This window comes from Camelus dromedarius, chromosome 3 (assembly GCF_036321535.1).
Source record: "Camelus dromedarius isolate mCamDro1 chromosome 3, mCamDro1.pat, whole genome shotgun sequence".
NCBI lineage: Eukaryota > Metazoa > Chordata > Mammalia > Artiodactyla > Camelidae > Camelus > Camelus dromedarius.
This window is the reverse complement of record NC_087438.1, coordinates 60048093-60064199: the sequence shown is the minus strand read 5'-3', so window position 1 is coordinate 60064199 and position 16107 is coordinate 60048093. Positions and strand designations below refer to the sequence as shown.

The following is a 16107-nucleotide window of genomic DNA, read 5'->3' as shown; positions in this document are numbered from 1 at the left end:
TGTGTAAAATGCACTTGATGTGACCTGCTGGACAGCAGAGATGAGGACTCCAAGTGTAAGAATGATTATGGACTTTATAAAGAAATAAGCTGGTGGCTAAATAGCAAGAATTACTGCCAAACATTGGCTAATCATGGAATAAGTTACTCAGTAACCTCTCAAGACCCTGGAACTGCAACATTATCGGAAGAATTTGCTTCAAATAAAAATATATTTATGGTTGGTAATACCAGTTATATGATGCATTGTGGAACATCAGAACTCTTTCAGAGGAAGTCTTTTGAGATATTCTGATATGCAGAGGAAACAGTGTGTCAGTCAGTCAATATGATTTATGGAGATGATTTGAGCAAAGTGCTGTCCAGCTGCTGCAGAAGAACAGAAATTAAGCTTGGTAGCATCAGACATCCAGACAAACATTAAGCTGACTTCAGTGGAAATTGGAAACTAGAGCTAACTAACTATATGGCTTAAAGGGTAGAAAATGAGATACAGTAAAGTACAGGCATAGCTCTTGACCTTGAAAATTTCCGAAGCTTTCTAGCTTACAATTAATACTTTCCTATTTTGATATAACCTCAGGATTCTGACAGGTAGAGCAAGACTTTGAAAAAAAATTTTTTTTCTCTTTGGCGTGAGAAAAATAGGTGTTTGGCTTTTTGAAAAATTGAAACTTTAGACTTTGTTAATGAACTCTTAAAAAGTGACCCTAGACCTGTAGACAAGTTCTCTTCACGTAGAGGTACCTAAGAAAATTATGAGACATGGTGGGAAAAGATGGTAGCATTAGTGATGATAAGTCTCCCATCTTGGTCCCTAAAATCCCTGAAGTTACTCTGTGTCCTACAGTTTTTCTCTTCCTGGATTCTTTAAGCCATCTCTTTATCCTTTCTTCATGCTTAAGCTGTGACTCACAATAAAAATATACTAACAATATATCACCTGCCCATTCTGTCTTTTCTCTCAATTCTCTGAATCGTTTGATCCTTTTCTTAATCAGCTCTTCTTATTCATCTTAACTATTACTACTCATCTCAAGATTTATGTTTTCTGAATACAAGAAACAACGATGAAAGAGTATGGAATATTTTAAGGAATGACTTTATAACCCTTCAATGGGTTATTACAACTCACATTTAAGTAGTGTATGCATTTCAGCTTCTGCGACATAAATAAATAGCTATTCATTTAATATGTCATTAAGTAGCCCCAATTTTTCAAACACTATACTTTGAAAAGTTTACCGTACCCTTCTGTTCAGTGAGAATATAAACCATTCATACTTAGAAGCTTTTTTCAGGATAAGTTCCCTAGACACAGACTTTTAATTGAGGTATAAATATATATACAATGATGGAGAAAAGTGTGCAAGACTGAGGTATACAGCTCAATTGATACCCTTGGTGTATATAAGTGTGTATACTTTGGAAGTAGTTAAATGGACACACACACACATACATCTCTGCTATGAAGGAAGTGTCTCTATTTACCTTCATAGTCAATACCATTATCTACCCACCTCTCAGTCCTCTTCCTGCCAAGAAGTAACCACTGTTTTGACTTCCATCATCACTGATTGGTTTTGCCTGTTCTTGAAAATCACATAAATGGAATGATAGTTAGTTGTCTTTGTGTCTGGCTTCATTCACTCACCATTGTGTCTGTGGTAGCCACCCAAATTGTTATGTTAGCAGCAAATCAGCTTTTTCATGGCTGTGTAGTATTCTGTTGTATGAATGTAACAAAATATATTGATTCAGTGACTGTAAATGGACACTTGGGCTGTTTTGAGTTTTTGGACATTAAGAGTAAAGTTGGAATAAGCATTCTTGTTCCAATTTCTGTGTGACCACATTTTTATTATCTTAGGTTTATGTCTTGGAGTGGAATTTCTGGGTCATAGAGTGCTATATGTCTAGCTTCAGTAGATACTGACAGTCTTACAAAGTGGCTGAATCAATTTACATTCTCATCAGTGTATAGGAATGAGATGCTGCAAATCCTTCCCAATGCTCAGTATTATATTTTTAATTTTAGCTCTTCTGGTAGATGCATAGTGTTATATATTCTTACATGCATTTAATGTGAATTTCCATGATTTATGATGCAAAATTCAAAAATTCATAATTGAAATTTTGTGTTTCTGTGTAATAGGTTACCAGCTTCCATGGCAAACATGTGCAATCATTTACAAAGTAACACTAAAATACTACCATACTGAATTGGTTGGGAGTTAAAAACTGGGTTCTAATTTTAGGTCTGCCAACAACTGATAGAGTGATCTTGGACAATTTATTTTTCTTATCTGGCTCTTGGATTCCTCACCTATTAATTGAGGGTTTAATTGCATTGTTGGAAGGTTTTTATTATTTCTAACATATATGGTTTAATAAATATTTTATTCTCTGTCCTACTCTACATCTCTGGCTAGGGAAAGACCCTGACTCTGTACTCAGTGGAGAGAAAGACACATGGAGACAAAATAGACATTGTTTTCTAGGTCATTTTTTTTAAATCAGTTGTCAGATTCCTTTGGATTCATTTAGAGTTTTAATTCTTTCCCTCAGCAGAAGCTGAAAGTCTCTGATGGTCTGAATTACCACTTACCCTGGAAGAATTTTTTTCCTGCAAGATTCCCAAAGAAATTCCTTCATGGTCCTCTTGGCAGAGGGACTTTGCTCCAGGGCCACCAGCTCTCTCTCACTAGTGCTGACACAGCTCTCCTGTCAGGTCTAAATCTTAAGGAGGGTTATGCCCTCACCAGAGTGAATGGCTTCCCATCTGCTTCAGGGAAATTCCATAGCTCAGGAGTGTTGGAGCACATCATGTGGTCACAATAACAAAAATCCATTTTTTGTTACATGTAGTTGGAGCAGTTGTGATCCAAATTAGTGTAAGGGTATTCACTTTTGTCTGTATTTGAACTGGAGCTAAAAGAGGAATATTCTTTTTCCTTTGGGTCTAAACCCAAACCAATGGTGACTGATGGCCTAAGTCACACATTTTGTTCTTCTGTTAAGATTTTCTTAATTCTACATAAATGAATGATTCCATTGGAGACTGTCCTTTGTACTGCCAAAACTGCTACCAAGTGTAAAGTTAGCCTCTTGTAAAAACTGCATTAACTCTTCAAAGACATTTGATTTCTAGTTACTGTAGTGAAGTCATTATTACATGGAAATGAATCTGGTGCATCGTTGATTTATAAATTTTTGCGAGCATTAAACCTACGCCAGGCAGTAGGATATTCCTAAGAATACATGAGTCAAACAAACAAACAAACAAAATCTTCCTCTCTTTCTTTGCCTTTGTGGACTTAGAATCTGTGGATGTCATTATGCAAAGTTCTTAAATTTCATGTCTTACATCCAAGAACCTGAACTCGGTGGCTAAATAGGGAAATCAAAGTTTAAAGAATGACTAGACATTCAGAAGGATCCTCCACCTATAGGTAGAAGAATTATTTTCAAGCATCCCCTTCTTCTACAAATATTGTGTTACTTCATTTGATTTATCTGGTATTGTGCTAAGCCCTGAGGAGTCAGGAGTGAAGGAGACAGATGTGCCTTTTGTCCTTAGAGTTTCTGACCCATGGCTGTCTTAGATTCTGCTTAGAGAATTCCATGTTTAATGGCTGAGAGTCTGGACCACGACTAAATTATTAACAACACAGTTCTAATTTTCATATGAATGCTTTCTGCTCATATGTATCCTCCTCCCAGGGTGCCCAGGACTTGGTTCTTCTTTCCCTTCTAAAACTATAAACATGGCAGAGTGTGTGTGTGTGTGTGTGTGTGTGTGTGTGTGTGTTTGTGTGTACTTGACAATATTTGGTTTGTTAAGAGTATTGCAGCTTGGGAGGAAAATAAAGTCAGAGAATAACTCTCACATCTTAGATATGCCCCATCAAGCTTGCATATTAGTTACAGCCTGCTCCACTCTATCCCATGCAAACCGGTATATGGTGGGTTTAGACTTCTAGATTTAGAGTCAGAAGCTTGAGTTTGATTTCCAGCTCTACCATTTAATACCTAAGTGATCTTGGTCAGTTTATTTCTTATCTCTGAGTTAGAATAATCTCATCTGTAAGATGGGGATAATAATTCCCATTGTCTGCTTAATCAATTTTGTTAAAAAAGAAATTAGATTGCACAGGAGAGTCAGGACAATTCTTTTAATATGTAGGATTAGCACCTTTCTGTGTAATAAAAGGAGTTCATACTACAGTTCCTTCTCACTCTCGTGGCCATTGACAACTGTAAGGAGTGAGGAGGAAGGAGTGCTGTCTGCTCATAACCCCTTATACACCCTAACCTTCCTTATTCTTTGCCGTTCATCGTTTGTTCAAAACACCGTTTGCCAGGGATCAAGTCATGCTCTGAGTATAAGTAAAACGCTGGTTGGCTGGGTGCACATGCATTGAAGTGCACCTTCTCTCTTGGAGGGAAGGCTTTCACAAGGTTCTCCTTAACCATGCTTCACTCTACCATGAAGTATTTCCTATCCCTGTGGGTCAGTTACCTCATTTCACTAATGAGGCATGGATAAGTTAAATGATATCACTTAGGCACAAATGACAATTAGATGGCAGAGCCGGAATTAGAACCCATTAGACGGCTTTACTTCCAGGTCTGTTCTCATGTCATTGAACAAGGCTCATCCTCTATTTTAGCTCAGATTTCTTATCTACAGTTGTCGTTTTGCTGTCTTAAATTTCACATATTAGCACTTTGACCCCTTAAAAACAGGTTTAAATGATTGTAGCACTCTTGCCTCAATGCACTTTTATTTTTGCTTAATCAGTTCGTCAGGACCTTCTATTGTTAGCAAGAGAAAGGCAGAAACCAAGAACTTTCCTGACAGCTCGAAACACTCAATTATTCATTGAAATTGGTCGCCTTTTATAGAAGCAAAATAAACACAACCGGAATTATCATGCTTGAACAAGTGAGCTGCTCTAGACCTGAGCATGAATGGAATATGCTTGTGCTATGAAAGCAAAACTATGAAATTTTATTTTATAATTTTTCCCATTAGAAATTGTATTTTCCATATGCACCTAGTATGCCTTTATCTGTCTGTATAACTTAGGACTAAATTCATCAGAAGTAGACAGTTCAGGTGTGATAATTGACACCATGGAGTCATCAGAAAACCTTCCTTTCTCTCTTTTTCTGCTTCATCATTCTCAATATGTGGCTTCCATCCTCATTTTCCAAGGTGGCTGCTGGAGCTCCAGTTCTCATATCAGTATTCTAGGCAGCAGAAAGGAGCACAATGGGAAGAAAAGAAGGGTGTGCACAAGTTGCCTGTCTTCCTTTCAAAGAAGTTCTTCTGCAAGTCCCACACAATAACCTCTGCTTATGTCACTTGGCTAGATCTTATTCTCATAACCTTTCTTAGTTGTGTAGAGATGAAAGCTTCTTTTTTGTTAATAATACCCACATTCATCTTTGCCATTCTGCCTCCCAACTTACCTCTCAGAAAGCCAAAGCTAGCAGTTATGTATATATTCCCACATTTCTCTAGAATTATACAAATAATTGATATGAATGTTGTTCATAATCTGAATTGGATTATACTATACAAATTATTCTGCAGCTTAATTTTTTAACCTACTCTAGATTCAATACTTATAGATGTCCTCATTCTTTTTAATAGCTGCTTAAAATTCTTTACTATTGATCTGCCATAACTGTTTCACAAAGAAGACAACTTTAACTAATTAAGATGTCCAGAAGAGCAGCAAAATCAGCTTGATGAGGTACCAAAGGCAGCTAACAAAGCCAGCAGCCCACAAGGCTGAGACAAAGTTAGAGGTTTTAAGGTCGAGCACGTTAAGTGGGTTAACGTGGCTAGCTAAGGACACGGAGCATGCTCAGTGTGACTGCAGCGTTTTCAGGACAGAGGGGGCACTTTTAGCATAGCTTCTTATGCCACAAAATCCCTAAAGATGCCATTTATGCCATCTGGCTTTGTTGTTCCTCTCAATCAGCATCTTTAGACATTTCTCCTATTCATTTTTTCCCTTTTCAAAACATCTCTCCAATCAAATCACCATCTAATTTCTAAATTCTGAAAAAAAAAGAGTTTAAAAAAATTAAACACTTTTGCCCTTAAACCACTTCTTCTAGTTATTAGTCCACCTGTTGACAGCCTTTCTTTCCATTTTGAGTTTTAAGAATTAGTTGAGTTCTTTCACACATTTTTTTTCTTGTCTTTATTCTGCCCTCTTGCCCCCGTTCCTTCTTTTTCCATGATTGTCCTCACCCTGTTATGCTTGTCAGATAATAACTTATTGAAACACAAACCAGAATATATGCTTTCATCTTGAGTTTGCATAAATATTTAAAATTTTACATAGAAAAGAGCTTGGAGTCTGAATCTCCAGGTTTGCTGTTTCTCTTGAAATTTGAGCCTCAAACCATGAACTGCTCGTCTCCCTAGCCATGCCCTGTCCAATTCGTGAGGCTGAATGGCCGTTGTGAGCAGGTGAATAAATGAACAAAGTAAGTAAAAAAGCAAATGTGACCCCAAAAGAGACTAAAGAAAGGTTTTCTCTGGAACACAGACATGTAGATATGTCAACATGCAGGGCAGGCAGATAAGATCCGGAAACAAACACCAGGCTGCTCAGTTTCTTCCTGCTGATCCAGGCTTGAAGGATTTTCCTTCCCTTTGTGTTTTGTGGACTGAGGCTGGGTAAATCGGGAAGCAGTGAAGATGTTCATGGGGAAGGCTTCATGTATCAATGCATTCTTTAATCTGTCTATTTTCTGGTGTTGTTACTTACAGTGAGATCAATTGGAGTATCAGGAAATTGGAGGACTGGTTCTGAGAGCATCCAACAGCATAACCACATGCTTCATTGGTCTTTGATACCACTTTTACTAAGGAACATGACCTATATTTATACAAAGATCAGTGACAACACTAGTAAGAAAACAGATCTCAGAGAATCTCATATATGGAAGTAATTTGCATGTGAGGTAACTGAAGAGGTAAAATGATTTTTCCCAATTCATCATTATTGGCAAAGTCAGAAACAATCTCTTGTCCATTGTGCAAGCTCCCCGCACTCTGCCCTGGGTCCCAGGCTGCTTCAGATGTGACCTGATGGATGTAGCTAAATCTTCCATTATTTCCAAGAAAAATGTAGTCACCTAACATTTCATGGAATGTTGATTACATACCAGATACCACTGTGCAAGATGTTTTCATTTACTCCATGAATATTAATCCAGGGACATTTATGTGCCGTCTGTAGACACTGTGGATGAGTCACAGAAGGTCTTTGTCCTCATGGAGCTTACCCCTCCCTGGATGTGTGTATGTGCGTGTGTGTGTGTGTGTATATATATATATATATATAAAATATTTGATAGTGTTCTATGTTAAATGAACATCTGAGTTAGGATAGAGAATAGTGTAGAAAATGAAGGAAGAGTGCTCCTTTATATTATCTCATTTAATTCTAACATCAAGTCTGTGAGACAGGAACTAGTATTATCTCTAATACACGGATAAAGAAATCAAGGCTCAGGGGAGTTCAGTAACACCTTCAAGTTCACATCTTGGAGGGCACAGAGCAAGCTCTAAGCCCAAGCCTAACTCGCTCCAGAGTTGTGCTTTGTGTGTCACTGCGCCCATTTGCTACTAAATAAGAATGTCATGGGAATTTTTATTCAAAGCAGTGACTGTTGCATGAGAAAATACAGCGGGTAAGTGCTGATGATTAAGTATCTAAACAGTTGAGCTGAGTTGCTTAATGAGGTTAAGGCTCATGGCATCACAACTTCAGTTATTTCATCTTGAGAATGGCAGAAAAGAGGCCAAATAAAAATGCATTATTGGATTCATCTGGTTCTTATTTTCAAGGATCAAAGAATCAGCTAATAGATACACAATTCTTGAAGCCATGATGTTCATAGCAAGGTCAGCAGCTAATAAAGACATCTACGGTTTAATCATGGATCAGACCACTTGACTTTTCTTGTATCACTGATACCAGCCATTATTGGCTGAGAACCAGCTGAGTACTCAGTACAGCATGAAATAAGAGAGGTTTGGGGATCTGTTAATTGCATCTTGTCTCAGCTGTAGGAGGTACACTACTCCAAAATCAGTCCCTTCCAATTATTCCAGGTTGCAGCTGGCACAGTGAACCCTGGGTTGTTTTTGCCCAATGAAAGAGTCTAATTTTATCGCAGAATCACAGGACTGGCAAGACCTTGAGAGGTCAGTGGAGGCTTTCAAGCAAGACTGCCCTGAGTGCATATATCTAATCCTATTTTAAACCTTCTTCAGAGAGGAGATTCCATGAAAGCCAATGTCAGTATTAAGCAACCTATTCTGTAGCCAGTCTAACATCCCTGGCTAGTGATTTAGTTTAATTTCACAGGGTTCATAATGCTCATTTATATTTTATTTTCCATCTTCATTTTTTAAAGTATTATTGAAAGTTGAAATAACTCTTAAGTTTGGGTAGAGGGATTGACAATTTGTAATTGATAAATGGGATATTGTACTGTTTATGAGCTTAGTATGCCTGAATTGAACGCTTGTTCTATGGTAGCTTTAAGAATTCCAAAGAAATAAAAATGACTTTGAAGGACTTCCCACCTGGCCCCCACTTTCTCCCTCGTTCCCTTGCTCCAGGCACGCTGGGCATTTTATATCCTCACACGTGCCCAGCTTATTTCTTACTCAGGGCTTTTGCACTTGCTATTTGATCCTGTGCCTTTGACAGACCGCACTGACTCTCCCTGTGAAGGGCCCCTTCTCCTCAGAACAGTCGTCTCTGATCATCCTCAAGTTCCCTCAGAACACGAATCAGTCTCTAAAATTATCTTATTTATCCCCTAGCTGGCACACTCCTTGTTTCTCTCCTTCCAAAAGAATGAATGAACTATGTGACAGGACCTCACCTGACTTTTTTTGTTCTAACCATTGCAATTCCAGTGTCTAAAACAGGCAGATGATAGGCATTCAATAAACACTTGCTAAACAAATGAATGAAAGGATATTCCCGTAGCAACAGATGTTGTAAAATGTTTATTAAGTCTTTGCTCAGAGAACTCCCTGAGTGGTCTGTTCTGCAAGGATGTACAGTGTGCTTACATGAACTTTAAACTCAGACCCTATGGCTTCAAATCCCAGATCCAGCATTTACCAACTATGAAATTTTGGGCAAGTTACTTAAATTCTCTGAGTTTTGGTTTGTAATCTGTGAGATGGTGACAATAAAACTGATCTCCCTTGCTAGTTATTGGGGTGGGTGGGTTATTTTACAAAACTGGATTATTTTACTTAGCACGTAACAAACTATTAATTTACTTGTTTAAACAATAGTTATTGAACATCTTCTATGGGCCAGGCACTGATCTAGGAGCAAAGAATACAAAAGTGATCAGTCGGTAAAAATCTTTCCCCTCAAAGCTCACACTTTGGTGCACATATCACATGTTTCATATTATTTTAAGAACTGACTTCTGAATTTAACCTGCATGGGGATTTAATTTGGACTCTAGTCAGTGTGCTAAATGCAGGCTTTTCATTCAATAGTCGATACATATTTATTAAGTACCTATTATGTTCCCAAGCATAATTATCCAGCTAATAATGATATACTGGGAAGTTTCTTAGAGAGGTCTATGTTTAAGAGGGCATGGCCAGTCTCACCTAAAAATAGACCGCTTCTATTTGACACCGATAATGCATAAAGAGATCTACAGAGGTACAAAAAACATGTTTGTTTAATTTTGATTATATGTATTTCAGAAAGACTATCAACAAAAAAACAGGTGAATATTTCTTTGGACTTTTGATAAAGAAAGCCTTTTTTTCTGGAAGCAAAGTTGTTTCTTAGTTTTAATCAGTAAATCATGTGCATTGGTGAAAGAGTTAGAATTAGGACCTTGATTTTCTGAAAAAGCTATTTTAAACTAGTAATCCATTCTCATCTTAGAATGTTTTTTAAAAAAAGATAAACAGCCCCTCAAACCCTTTATTAATAATATATTAATATGTTTATATAAACATGTATTCACACATGTTTTTTAAACAAAAGTAAGTTTCTAATTCCAAAGTTCACCTTTTTATTTATTAATATATGGTGACCGCATTCTACGTCAACAAATATACAGATTCCCTGTCATTTTTAATGACTGCACAAGATCTGTGCATAAATGTAGCATCATATATTTGTTCAGTCTTCAGTTGTTGAACATTTAAGTTGCTTCCAGTTGTTTTGCTATTGTAAACAATATTGGTATAAGTGTATCTCACAAAACACCTTTGGTAGTTACTTGATTTCCTTAGGATATATTTGAAAAGAATTACTACACCTAAAAGGAAGGTACAGATTTTGATCTAATTCTTAACATATGTAATAATAAACCAGTTAAAATGCAAAATGCGAAGTTTGGGAAATAGTTGCAAGACATATGCAGTATAAAAAGCATAAAAGCATGATTGCTCGAACCAGCCTGCCAGAGTCCAACTTCTTTACTTGCTGGTTCTGTGAGCTGAGAAAGTTGCTTACTCTGTGTGCTCCGATTTCCTCATCTGTGAAAATAGAGATAATGATAGTATCATCTATAAGGGTAATTGTGAGGAGTAAATATAAAATATCCTGAACTGCATCTACACCAAAGAATGGTTATGCAGAGGTTTGTTAGTAAAAATGTCAGCAATAAGTAACTTCCTAAATCTCCAAAGAGTTTAGAGATCAGTAAGATTAACACTTATAATAAGTATTAGTTAATTATAATAATAAGATAACACAATACCTGAGCAATCAACAAAATAAGTAATGTAGCAGAGTGATCACAGAAGTATACAGATAGCTAATTAATATATTAAAAATGTTTACTGTGTCTAAAAATAAGAAACACAAGAGTTAAATACATAAAATATATCTTGGTCCATCTAATTTAAAAATATTTAAGTGAGAATTAGCCAATACTAAGTTCCCCTGAACTCATTTGGATAGCAATGTAAATTTGATTGACGCATTTGGAAAATAATTTGAACAAATATATTAATAGCTTCAAAAAGGGTTTCCCCTTCTGAATTTTGTAATTCTCTTTCTGAGAGTAATCTTAAGGATATAATCGAAAAAATGCATGAATATGTTTATTAAGATGGCAAAACAAACAAAGTAGTTAACAGGTGAGCTTGGGATCAGGTAAAGCGCATCTTTAATTCTGCCTCGACCATAAACTGTTAGTTTGAGACAAATGTTTAATCTCTTTTAAGTGAATTCTTTGACCTGACTATGAAGTTAATACCTGCCATAATGGTTTTGTTACAAATAGTACACAGTGCCTAGCACAGAGCAAATGCTTACAAAATGATAAAAATTGCTACTATTAGTAATAACTCCAAATTTTAGATAACCTAAATAATTGCAGAGACATAGATTACCACATTTTTTTCAAATATTTTAAAGGCATATATAATGTCATGAACATTCTAATGGATATTATGTTTTGTTAAAAAATGGAATTCAAAAGTGAATCTAAAAAAACCCAAAAACAAACACAAAAAAGTGAACCTACTGTATAAACTTAACTATGTAAAACTGTACATTTAGAAGGTAAAATAACATCTGACGATGGTTATTTCTGTATGGTAGAGTGATAATTTTTATTATTTCTCTCTATATATGTATGTATAACTCATCATTTTTAAGTTTTCTATGGTATGTGTACATGATGCTCTTACATATAGAAAATAGGTATTTGTATTAATAAAACAGAGTCTTAAGTAAAATGTTTATAGTTACAATAATATATAAATAAGAACGTAATAAGTATGATTTCTTTGGTTTAAAATCTGGTGTTTCCTCTTATTCTAGCATCTTCCTATCGTCAAATATTTATTATGTGTTCTGAGGCACTTAGCACTTGCTAGAGGCAAGCCTGAATAAGTCCCTATCCTCAAGGTATACACACAGAGACACAGCTCACCAATAACACTCACTAAGGTATAAGAAATGTATACATGTTCATGGTGACTTTTGAATAAATTCAGAATGACAGTAAATATTTCAGAGTAGATTTTTATGCCCATTGGTATACGAAGATGAAATTCATTAAAAGTTTAACATTTTTCACAGACTGGAAGGTAACATTTTCTCCAGGAAAATGAAAGACCCAAATTTTCAAGTTACTATAAAGTTTCAGTCATGGAGTATAGAAGCATATACATTGGGCAGAGCAAGAGGTTTTACTAGGTGTCAATCTACAGGTAATTAGCAGTTAATATATTCCATGAAATAAGAAGAATCACCATCTCTACTTGTGTTATCTAAAAACCTTCCATCTTTATTTGACTTTGCTTGTGAAGTTGGCTGGAGTGTACTAAGCAGATTGATTAGTTGATTTGCTTTGATTCTTATTGGTTATGAACCAAGATCTTCCCAGAAAATCAGTTATAGCATGAAATTTTACCATCCTTAAAATATCAAATAAATATAACAAAAAACCAAGTGAAATGAAAGATCTGAATGATATTCTAAAGTGAAGTTGGGTTCCACCCCCTCCCACCTTTATTTTGGTAAGGATAGAGTCCTGTGTCTCCCATTCCACGCTCTTCCCTCTGCGCTGGCACAGAGTGTGTTTAGCTTCAGAAAACACTAGCACAAAGAATAAGATGGCATTATAATATGGCCCTAATATGTAAATTAGTAATATTACTAACATTAACTTTCCAGTGAAAATATTAATGACTACAAAAGTACATAGAGGCTTGAGTGGGCTGATATTCCTTGCCACCTTCAAATTTTGATAAAGATGATTCTGGAATCTTCATTTCATCAGTTCTTATCTCTGTATGTGTAGGACACATGCAGCCTTACAGTCACATGTGGTGAAAGAAATGAGTTACTTTTTGGAAGTAAGGGGACTTTACCTAGTTATTTATCATCGTGGTAGTCAAATATTTGTGAAAGTAGAATTTTAGTAAAACTCTAATATATCAAATACATAAGCAAGACATGCTCGTAACAGGAAATAGGAAAATATGAAAATCAGAGGGAAGAAAAACTATCACATTTCCAATACCTATGGGCAGATACTTGGACAATTTGGTAAATTCCATCTCCATTTTCCACCATGCACTGCCCACTTCCCCCACAATCACATACAACTATAGCTGTTTTTCATATTAAATAGATCTAAAGAAAACACCTGTCTCTCTCCTTTGTTTCTTTATTTCTGAATTCCTTACATCGTATTTAGAAGAATTTGAAACATTTATATTAATCCTCTGGTTCTTTTCACATCTCTCCTAATAGATATAAAAGCTATGCATCTCATTCAATTAGCAGGTGGAAATTATATTTAACCCCCAAAACGGAAGTGATCACAATGTACAATATTCTTTCAGTGGTTCTGCCCCATTCTAAATAAGGAAAATAATAGCACCAGCCCAAAGTTCTATTATGAGAATTAAATGAATTTACATATGTGAATGACTTAGAATAATGGCAAGCATATAGTATGAGTTCAACAAATACTAGCTATTATTATTTGTTGGTGTCATTGTTATTGTTATCTTTCACATGGTTCTTGTGGTTTTATAGAAAGTAACAGGTCAAAGAAAGGAGGAAAAATGGGGCCACATCATTATCAGTCAAAGCAAAGACAGCAAAGCAAAAAAGCTGTGTTTTTTCCACTATTTTTTTTTTACCACAGTATAAGCAGAGAATCATTACATATACACATTGAGAAACAAACCCTCTTTGTGAGCATGCATGGAAAGATTGGGCTCTGAGACTACAAAATATTTAAAATATTATGTAAATGCAATATAACAAATTATCATCATAAATACTGTGAAACCTCTCAAGATAATTATTTCTCATGATCATTGTGTAACCAAAGCTAGTATTTGCTATTCAACAGAAGAGTAAAATAAATAACCTCATGGAATTCGTAGTATCTTAATTAATCTAATTTCATCCATAAAATATATGAGTCAACTTGGCGGGAATCAAATGCAATTTTATTTATCAATTTAAAATTTAAAAATCCAGTTGACATTTTAAAAATTGTATAAAAGTAAAAAGACACAACAAAAAAGGATTATTGCTTTCAAAGACATCCTTTCTGCTTTTCCTACTCAAAAATGGCTCTGATTAAAATTTTTAGCTTTGGCAAGCAGTTATCCAAAAATATGATCAAATGATAAATGGATGAGAAATTCATGACTAAAACCCAGCTTTATGCTATGCTTTCTAAGTAATATTTTTCAACCAAATTTGAGTAATTATTTGTATAATGCAGACTGATGTGACTAATATTTGAGCAGTCTATTCAAAACTTAAAGTGGGTAAAATCGTCATGTTATAGGGATCCAAAGGACAAAGAGAATTTCACTTTTAAATTCGTTTACATTTCTCCTGCTTATCACACTGTCACAGATTGGGAGACAGAGGTGCAGGATGCAATTTGAGAAGCTCTCTTGAGGTTCACACATGTGGCAGGAAAGGAAAGAAGCAGAGAGAGACGTTGAACTGCATCACAGGCCTCGTGCCATCCTTGGGAGCTCTTCTTCTGGGAGCTCTGGAGCTGAAATGGCCCTTCACTGTTCCCCCATCTTGAGCCCAAAATGGCAAAGTCTTTATATCTAAGTCTTCATTAGACAATGGGATGTTGGCCTCCCCAACAAGGGTGTGGCCTTGGATGAGGCAGTTCTGCCTGGCTGGGGCAATTTCTTGAAGGGGCTTATAGCTAATGATTATCTGTCAGTAGTGGGCCAAGTATGAGGACAACAAGCTCTTCCTTGAGGGATGAACTGGGCAAAACCTCATGATCTGGGCAAAATGTCCACCATATGTTCTGTCCTGTTTATTTAGACAAGTAGTGTAATTTCAGAGTAAACCTTCAAGGGAAGTTTCGTGAACCATTTTTTCCTCCTCCTCTCTCCTACCTAATTTCATCAAGTTAATTCATAATTGTCATTGAGACAAAACTTCTGCATCACCTCCTTCAGGAAGCCTTTGTCACTTCTACTAAGTTTTGTTTTAGAACTGTCCTTTAATATGTCAGTTTCCCTCAGAGAAGGAGAGCGCCATTAGATTGTGTCTGGAGCATCTTGGTATCTTAATTGTCTACCACATAATCTGCATTTTAATAAGTCATTCAATTGAATATTTATTGAATGAATGAATGAATGAATTTTTCTTGTGTCTGTTGGCTCCATCATCTTAATCCCTCCTAATCCATCTACACAGCAAAATTAATACATGATGTTCTCTTTACCACCACTTGCAAGCTCTGTTTATAAAAAGAAAAAAAAAACTGTCTTTGTCTTTATCATCAGTGTATCACCAGGGCCTGGCTTAAAAGAGTTTAATAATCATTGAGTGGATGAATATTGATTTAATAGCTCTGAAGGTGGCGATGATGTAATCTGTATGCAAGGAACTACTTGATTTGGAGATTTGTTGTAATTAGTGTTGGAGGCTTTAGTAAACCTCAGAAAAAAAGTTGACATCAAAATTTTAATTTCCCTAGCAAATACTTATTATCACACAAATATGATTCTTGACTACAAAAATTCCAAAGTTATTTAAATTAAAAATGGAAAGGGCTCAATGATTAGGTCACTCAAACTACTGTCTGAATACTAAACATTTCCTCCATTTCCCACCCCAACTCCTCAAAATAGGAAATTTAACATCTTTAGAATGAAAAGTTTTATTAATCTCTCCTAATAACTAGCTAACTGGCTAGTGACTGTTCATACTTTATAGATATGGCAATACAGACACAAACTCTATAGGACTTGATTTAAGTCAGATTTATGATAATGTAAGTAGTATTACTTGACTCAACTGCTGCTGTTTAAACTTTTTTATTGAAATGTAGTCAGTTTACAGTGTTGTATCAATTTCTGGTGTACAGCATAATGTTTCAGTCATACATATACATACATATATTCATTTTCATATTCTTTTTCATTGTAAGTTACTACAAGATATTGAATATAGTTCCCTGTGCTATACAGTATGAACTTGTTGTTTATTTATTTTATATATAGTAGTTAGTATCTGCAAATCTTGAACTCCCAGTTTATCCTTTCCCACCCACCTTCCCC

General features: G+C 35.7%; 1 long non-coding RNA gene across 1 annotated transcript in view; it reads left to right on the top strand.

The window, feature by feature from the left end:
- The window catches only part of LOC116152064 (uncharacterized), a 659999-nt gene that overhangs the window by 523216 nt on the left and 120676 nt on the right, over positions 1-16107 (top strand). The gene's annotated exons all lie outside the window — the stretch shown is intronic.